Here is a 7,992-nt window from a genome sequence, read left to right on the forward strand (position 1 = left end):
GCTGCAGTGGGTGGTGACTGTGAAGCTGGGAGTCCTTGTAAAGCAGGGCAGATTTATAGCAGTGTCCTGATTGCAACAGCAGTGAAATAGATACACCTGTTTAAGGGAGCCTTCTCTAACCCTGTGGCAAAGGAAATGCAAATATGTCAAAAGTACAGTCCGTGTATCTTCTATTTATGGTTAGTCTAGTTGAGGAGATAAGACACAGGAAGAGGGAGGTTTTAATTATATATGAGATAAAAGTGCATAACAGTATTAGAAAAATGATAAACTAGAAAATGATGAATTACAAAATTAATGATATCAATAGTAAGGGATGTTGGAGGTCACATGAAAAGAGATTGTTATGAACTGGGTTCATCTGAGAAGGCAGTCAAACCTAAATTCTTTCTTGAAGGATTTTTTCTCCCCTCAGAGTAACAGTATAGATTGAATAGAAGTACTAGGTCAGAACAATGTAGGATTTGCTTGCTAGTATGGAGAATTCAGAAGTGAATTGTTGGAGCTAAAAATGTGAATAGGTCTGTTCAATATGCTTTTTTCTCTAGACAATGGACAGCTTTTGAACGTTTGAGTGACAGTATAAAAAAAATGATTTTATAGGAATGTAACTGTTAGAATGACACACTGGTAGCAGAATTTTATAGTTTCCCGAGGTATTTGAATTTATTATTTAACAAAATCCTCATTAATAACTGTGTGAGAAAGTCAGGCAGATGTAATTATCTTCTTTTTTTACAGAAAAAGATGCTAAGAATCACAATTAAGTTAGTTGCTCAAAGTCACATGGCTAGTGAGTCGGTGGAGGGAACTAGAATCCATGTATCCTCACATTCATCTAGGGTTCAATATCTGTAATATATGTCAGAGGTTTTAGAGGTGTGTGCCTGCTAAGTCATTTCAGTTGTGTCTGAATCTTTACACCACTATGGACTGTAGCCCAGCAGGCTCCTCTGTCCATGGGATTCTCCAGGCAAGAATACTGGAGTGGGTTGCCATGCCCTCCTCTAGGGAATCTTCCCAACCTAGGAATCGAACCTACGTCTCTTACGTTTCCTGAATTGGCAGGTGGATTCTTTACCACTAGTTCTACCTGGTAATCCCAACTTTTAGAGGTAGAGCTTCTTAAAAATGATGAAATGTCCCTGGAAATTCATGTACTTTTTGATCTACCGAGTAGGTCTATTGAAAGGGATTGCTTGATTTGGACTATCCCTGGGCAATATTATCAATAAGTGAAGCTGGCCATTGGTGTTTTCAGTTCCTTCAAATTTTCAACCACACTAAGCCAAAATTCATCATGTCTCAATAATATAACCAGAATGGTTAGGGCCTCCTATTGCTGGGCCAAACCTCCTACCCTCCTGACCATTTTGTGGACTTAAAATGTATCTGTTTCATGTCTCATTTCTGGGCATTTCTGGAAGTGCCCAGAAGTTTCTAGCAGAGGATGGTTAAGAGTTAATTTGTATTAACTTCTGCTAGTATTTTAATGAACTCATTTATTGCTTTCCTTTTAATAATGCTAAAACTCTTCAAATGCTAAGGGGAGGATTTTATCATTTCATGACGTTTTGAAGTATGAGTCAGTAGAAATATTTTTATCCCTCTGTTCCTGCTCAGGGTGGTCTCCTTTCTTTCCCACAGGTACCCCATTTTATACCACTTAGGAAAGTGAAAGTGGAAGTTGCTCGGTCGTGTCCGACTCTTTGTGAACCCATGGACTATACAGTCCATGAAATTCTCTAGGCCAGAATACTGGAGTGGGTAGCCTTTCCCTTCTTCAGGGGATCTTCTCAACCCAGGGATCAAACCCAGGTCTCCCATATTGTAGGCGGATTCTTTACCAGCTGAGCCACAATGGAAGCCCCATACCACTTATGAGTTCTGATCAAATGCCAGCCTATGCTAGGCTCCATTCAAGGAGCTTTTCACCCATTAGTTTCCCACCTCTAACTACCCTGAAAGTGAGCTATGAACCTCTGATATTCCTCTGGATTCAAAGTTCAGTGAACTTTCCAAGTGACAGCTGCTCCAGTTTCTTCTCAGCCTAATTGTTTAAATTCAGAGGGCTACAATCCAGTTTTCAATTCTTTTTATTTTTCTTTTTGGCTGTGCTGGGTCTTCATTTCCTTGCATGGGCTTTCTCTAGTTGTGGAGAGTGGTGGCTACTCTAGCTGTATGCAAGCTTCTCATCTCATTTCAATGGGTTCTTTTGTTGTGGAACACGGGCTCTAGAGTGCTTGGGTTTCAATAGTTGCTGCACATAGGCTCAGCTGTTGTGACTTGTTGGTTCTAGGGGGCACAGGCTTCAGTAGTTGCCACATAGGGACTCATTATTTGTGGCTCTCAGGCCCTAGAGTGGGCAGGCTTCAGTAGTTATGGCTCACAGGCTCGGTTGCTTTTTGGCATGTGGAATCTTCCCAGACCAGGAATCAAACCCATGTACCCTGTGTTGGCAGATTCTTATCCACTGTGCCACTAGAGATGTCCCAGTTTTCAATTCTTACTACCAATTTCTATGACTATATCCAAAGCTTCCCTGGTGCCTCAGACCGTAAAGAATCTGCTTGCAATTCTGCTTGTAATTCTTTGATTGAAACCCTGGATTCAATCCAAGGTTTGGAAAATCCCTTGAAACAGGAAATGGCTACTCACTCCAGTATTCTTACCTGGAGAATTCCATGGACAGAGGGGACTGGCAGGTTCCATCCTTGGGGTTGCAAAGAGTTGGACACGACTGAGCGACTAACACTTTCACTTCACTTGTTCATATCCAAAGCAGCCATATCCTCATATGGCCTGATCTGCTACTCTTGAAGTTTTTTTTCTTTCTCATGGGCAATATCCCTTGGTGATAGATACAATGTCTTACAACTAAAAAAATTACTACCAGCATTCATTATTCTTCAGTCTCACTGCTGGTGAACTGGTATTTCTGCTAAAAGCTAAGTTCATCCATGTCAATGCTTCTTGACTAGTAAAGTTGGCCACCCTCTGAGGTCTCATCACTGGTTTAGCTTTTACTAAAGGTTTACCACTGAAGCTCCCTATTTCTCCTCTTTTCCTTTGGTCTCATTCCATTGGTGGATACAAGTCAACAAGCAAGGTTCTTGCTTGAAGGTTATAATTCTACCAAGACAATCAAGAATAGATTGATACCTTGAAGAATAAACTCTTTTTATTTCAGAGGTAGCAGAATATTATTCCAGATGTGTTTTGTTTGATTCACAAGGCATTATTTATTAATTTAAAAAGTTAGCCAACACTAAAGATATTAGATGAATTCACATAACCCTATAGATTTTTCCTGTTAAAAAGTTTGTATATTTGGCTACATTGGGCTCACTTTCCCACATGGTAACTTTTGACCAGAACTGAGTATTAGTTATCCTCTTTCTCTGATTTACCAAAGCTTCCATTATGCATACAATATATGCATTGCCAGTTATGTGTGGTCTACTTCACCCATTAGTATTTCTGTGGCTTCTCTGTTCCTTATCAGCAGGGAGTCTTAGAAATTATTTTACTTTTGTAATTCAGTTAGGATCTCTAATACAATGCCTAGAATGTAGAAAGCATTTGTTACTTGATAAGTGGTTTTACTAACCCCACCACTCTAGCTGTTGTTACTTGTTTATGTGATATCACTATTACTACTCTCTACATCCTCCAGGTTCTCAGTAGAGGAGTATAACCCTATAATCCTCAATGCTTTCAGTTCCTGAGGGGAGGGGAAACACCAGATTATTAAATCTTGTTGAGCCAGGAGAGCTATTAGCCTGATCATCTTTTAAATTGTAGTTAATGCTCTGTGCTGACCTTTAGATGCTTATTCTCACCTTGAAATGGTCACTTAAAACTATAGTGTCTCATCTCAATTGGTGCAAAGATTATCTTTGATCTTGCTGGGGGTGATATATTTTACCCTGATCCTCCTTCAGGACTGAAGGACTTTTTCTTCAGCTTCTGGGAGTGCTGCTCTCTGATAGATCTCTGTTGGGAATGGTCCTCAGCTAAAGAGAGCTGCCTTGATCAAATAAATGATGCCCCTTCACAGGGGCAACTTATATCCACATCAAGTTCTAGAAAGAGCAAAGGCCTCACTTGCTCTCCCCACTGGGGATGATTTCTAAGGGCAATCTTAGCTTTAGAGTTTCCATGATTTCAGCTGAGGCCTTGGTTGAGAATGTACCGTAATCCAGCCTCTTCCTTTTCTTCCCCTCCAAGTGTTAATATCTAGAGCACTCCCTAGCAAATTCTGTCTTGGAACCTACTCTCCAGGAAACCCGAGAAACTGCAACTGTTTACACTTAGGAGTCCTAATTAAATGTGTGGATTACTCTAGATTTTGCACATCCTGAGTGTGCATATAATCTAGAGAGTTGAACAATATTCTGTGGTTGAAATAATTCCATGGTGATTGTAGGAAGAGGACAGAACACTAACATGTATATGAGATGACTCAAACTAGAGCTATAGATGATGGTTTCTAAATAAATGAGATTATAAGATAGTAATTTTTACAGAACAACTGCATCTATGAAGTAGTTCTGTGTTGAATTTATTTTGGTTTGTGTGTTATTATAGTAATAAAAGAGTAGTAACTTTTAAAACATAAATTGAACTTTTCATGTGTATATTTGAATCTTTTATTAACACTTACAGGGAATTCTGCCCTGGGTATTTTGCTCCCTGACATTTACACTGAGTATGTTTTCCAGAAAATACAGTGATAAAAAGAGATGAAAAAAAGTTTGCTCCCTTTCTCTCTCCTTGCTGTGTTAGAAAACAGTGAAATGTTTTTCACCATATTGAAATCTTTCATTGCCAACTTACTTTCTATGAAGGAATTGCTTTTTGCTTGAGAAATTAGAACTTTTAAAATTCATAATGGAAATGATATGATTTAATAGGGTTTTAGTTACTTAATAAAAAAGAGGGTAATAGATACAATAATATCTCTCTTAATAGGAGATAATGAGCAACATGTTGGACTTTGTTAGCAAAATTTCATTAGTGTAGTATTATTAGTTTTGTGAGAAGGGAATACTCCACTTATTTGAGTAACACCAAGGTTGTATTTCCTGGAAATCTGGGTTTTATTACAAATGACATTATTTGAAATAATTAGCCATACAAAAATGCTGCAAATGGGAATTAAGTTCCAAGAGAACCTCATTTTTATTATATCATAAAATAAATTTTTACTTTCTCATTCGCTGTGATAATGACCTCACCCTCACTGTCTCTTCAAACCTCAAATTCCATCTCCTCTTCTTTTATTCAGAAAGAAAACTAACCAATCTCTTCTCCAACAAATTTCCAAAACATACCTGGATGTGAACCCACACCTTGACATTCCTCATGTTGGGTTCAAAGGCTTCTCTCTGCTGTTGTATGTGGGCAATCTCTCTGGCCAGGCACAGCATTTCATCGGCTCCTGCCTACTCAAGGGCTCTGCTCTGGTGGTTATTCTCCCTCTCTCTCCTTAACCAGCTATTCCTCTCCTGAATAATTCTAATCAGCATACAAATTTGCGATTATCCTCCCTTGACCCATTGTCCTTCAATTGCTGCCGTATTGCTTTGATCTTTTTGTAAGCAAGGCTCAAAGAATTCTCTACTTGCTTTCTTCATTTTTTCCATTTCCAATTCTCTCTTTAACCCATTCCAACTAGTCTCTACTGAAACTCCACGAAAAATGAATATAACAGTCAGTTTCCATCTGGTCAGGTCAGTGATCTATTTTCTGTCCTTGTCCTACTTAAAATATGTTTCTTTTATTGAATACACAGAGCCACACTCGCCTGGGTTTTTCTTTCACCAGCTCTGCCAGCCTTCCTCAATTTCCTCACTGACTATTCATCCTGGTGCCAGTCTCCAAATGTGCAATGGCAGTTTAGTTTTTGTTCTCTTCTTTCTCCAGACCTTCTTCTATGTGAGCTCATTCAGTTGTGTGCATGCACTGCTAAGTCGCTTCAGTCGTGTTGGACTCTTTTAGACCCTATGGACCACAGCCCACCAGAGTCCTCTGTCCATAGGATTCTCCAGGCAAGATTATTGGAGTGGGTTGCCATGCTCCCCTCCAGGGGATCTTCCTGACCCAGGGATCAAACCCTGGTCTCATGCATCTCTTGCAGTGGCAGGCAGATTCTTTACCACTGAGAGACCTGGGAAGACCAATTATAATGTACACAGAATTATTAACAGTTGAACAAATTCTGTGTTCTCATTATTTGCACATCAAATTTCTACAAACATATGTGTTCAATTGTTAATATTTCTACTTAAATTATAATGATGATATTTAATGGTTCTATATAGTAGTTCTATAACTATGTAAAAGTAGACCATCATATTTTTTTAATTAAAATATTTTAATTAAATAGCTTATCTCTTTAAGCTCAATATAATTGTGAAATCTGTGTGTTTTTCAAGTACTTCATTGGGCTGTACATATTAAATCATTTTAGTCATGTCCATCTCTTTGCGACCCCATGGACTATAGACTGCTAGGCTCCTCTGTCCATTGGATTTTGCAGACAAGAATACTGGAGTGGGTTGCTGTCCCCTCCTCCAGGGAGTCTTCTTGACTCAGGGATCAAACCTGTGACTCCTGTGGCTTCTGTGTTGCAGGTGGATTCTTTATGGTTGAGCCACCAGGGAAGCCCAAGTACTTCATTAGTAAAATGCAAATATTTTGAAGTTTGCATTTGGAATTGCTTGCATATGGCATATTGATAAAAATAAGTAGGCACACTACAGGTCAAATATTCTGTGTTGAGTTTAGATATGGAGCTTACCTGTCTTTTGTTCAAACAATTTTGCCTTTGGCTTTTCGAAAACCATTTCTGAAAGAGTTGTCCAGTGATAGTAATTTAAAACAAAACAAAAGACAAACATCCCTCATTCACTATCTCAGATCTCCCTTCTCCTTCCTATGTCTGTGGTTCTCTTCTATGCATTCACTGAAGTGACTTTAAAAAAAAAATAGTTATTTGGTTTATCAGCCTCCTCTGGATTTCAGATGTAAAAGGCAGTTACATTTTCTGGACACTTACCTGCGGACAGGAGGAGGTATGAGGAGTGATGCTCTACTGGCCATAGAGGTAAATGCATATCATTTATCTGGGGATAAATGTCATCATCTTTGTTCTCTAAGATCATACTCACTCTGCAAAATCTCAATTTTTAAAAGGAATGGAGGAGATAGAAAGTAAGGTATTAATTGAATTCCTTTTTTGAGACTTAGTTATGTCTTTATGAAATTTCATGTCACTTGTTTCCACTTATAATTATTAGGTGCTCAGAAGTGACACTCAGATAATATCCCAAACAGTATTACATGATGATAGCAGAAGCAAAAGCCCAACATCTAACTAATAATTGTCTAACTAAAGGTCATATTCTTTGATTGAAATGTACCTGAAATGGACAATCCAGGGACTCCAGGAATTTAGAGTTTCAAAACTAAAAATACTCTTCTAAAAGAAGAATCAGTTACTAGCCCTATACTGTGCATACTAAGTCACTTCAGTCATGTCCAACTCTTTTCAATCCTATGGACTGTAGGCCACCTGACTTCTCTGCCCATGGGATTCACCAAGCGAGAATATTGGAATGGGTTGGCATGCCCTGCTCCAGGGGATCTTCCCAACACAGGGATTGGACCCGAGTCTCCTGTATTGCAAGTGGATTCTTTACCACTGAGTCACCAGGGAAGCCCCACTAGCTCTATGTTAGATACACCATTTTCTGTTACAGAAGAGTGTCTATTTTCTATTCATTCTATATTTTCTTCAAGATTCTTTTTCAGGAACAGAGGCCCCAAACACAATTAAATTGTGGTTCATCTGGCTTTTGGACTGTGAACAAAATCCTCTTTCTGAACTCCAACCTAATTCTGCTATTGCTGCTTATTTTATGGTATTGTTTGAGAGATGTACTGACTTCCCTGGGGCTCAGATGGTGAAGATTCTGCCTGCACTGC

The sequence above is a fragment of the Muntiacus reevesi genome, chromosome 22, assembly GCF_963930625.1.
Source record: "Muntiacus reevesi chromosome 22, mMunRee1.1, whole genome shotgun sequence".
Lineage (NCBI taxonomy): Eukaryota > Metazoa > Chordata > Mammalia > Artiodactyla > Cervidae > Muntiacus > Muntiacus reevesi.